Raw genomic sequence first — 1,073 nt, 5'->3', positions numbered from 1 at the left:
GAGAAAGAGGAAGAAAATAAGGATAATGAGGAGAAGACTAAGATTGAGATGTGGGATCAGACAAGGAGGATGACAGTTAGCAAAGATAAGAAAAAGAAAACGTTTAGGGACACACACATTGATCAGGAAGAGTTGAATAAAACTGAGCCTATTTGGACCAGATCCCCCTCATCACTTTAGCGTGATGAGAATGCCTCTTCCATGGAAGAAGTAGATTAGAGACCCGCCCTGGGAAGCCCTTGCCTTCTGTGTTCCCTGTGGCTTCCCCAGGAGCCTTGACTGGCCCTGACCCACCTGACTTTCTGCTCCTGTCTAGAGGATCTTATCTATCCTGTGCTTGTGCCTTAAGGCAGGAAAATCCCCTCCTACAGAATAGCAGAGTTAGGTATTATGTATTGTGGAGTTCTTGTTTGCTTTATTTTGTTCCAAAATTAAAAGAATACAAAATAAAGGAGATGAAGTTTTATACAAACAAAAATTATAACAGAAAGGCATTTATTTACTGCTGGAATACCTGGTCTTATAAAAACATGGCTATGTTCTCATATTCCATAACTCAAGTGAAAAATGGGAGAGGGAAAGAAGGTGAGAGAAATAAACAGCTGCCTTCCTCCCACCGACAATGGGCAAAGAAACACTTTGTTGGTGGTCGTGTTCTTACATCAGTCACGGGCAGAGCAGATGGCAGTCCTTTGTTCACCCTAGCTTGATGCCTGGCTTGGTGGTCAAAGCTATTTTATGCCTAGGACTCATAAAAATCAAATCAAATCGAGCCAGTGTAGCACAGGAAGAGGAAGATACACAGAGACCTGTGTTCTACCATGCCATGTGGTGCTGGTGGGAAAAGGCACACACAGACCTGCCCTCCACCTCACAGAACAGGCCAGGCTGTAGGCACACACCTGCTGCCACACCACACAGCATGGATGAAAGATATCACCCAGGGCTCTGACAGCCATGTGGCCAGCCTGTAGCAGAAGCAAGCACAATATGCAAAATTTGGTGGACAAATGGGAAAGAAAGAGAAGTGCAGCAGTTTGAGCATTATGAAGAGAGTTAGAGAGGGGTAGTCT

The 1,073-nt window shown here is 44.6% G+C and overlaps 1 non-coding gene across 1 annotated transcript; it reads left to right on the top strand.

Moving 5' to 3' along the window:
* Positions 1 to 611: 611 nt before the first annotated feature.
* LOC115030984 (small nucleolar RNA SNORA48) lies at positions 612 to 755 on the top strand. The gene has a single exon (XR_003836577.1). It is a non-coding gene; the product is annotated as a small nucleolar RNA SNORA48 (small nucleolar RNA).
* Positions 756 to 1,073: the final 318 nt, after the last annotated feature.

The sequence above is a fragment of the Mus caroli genome, unplaced genomic scaffold (assembly GCF_978045245.1).
Source record: "Mus caroli unplaced genomic scaffold, Mus_caroli_1 scaffold_6, whole genome shotgun sequence".
Lineage (NCBI taxonomy): Eukaryota > Metazoa > Chordata > Mammalia > Rodentia > Muridae > Mus > Mus caroli.
The sequence above is the reverse complement of the archived record's forward strand: the minus strand, read 5'-3'. Positions and strand labels throughout refer to the sequence as shown.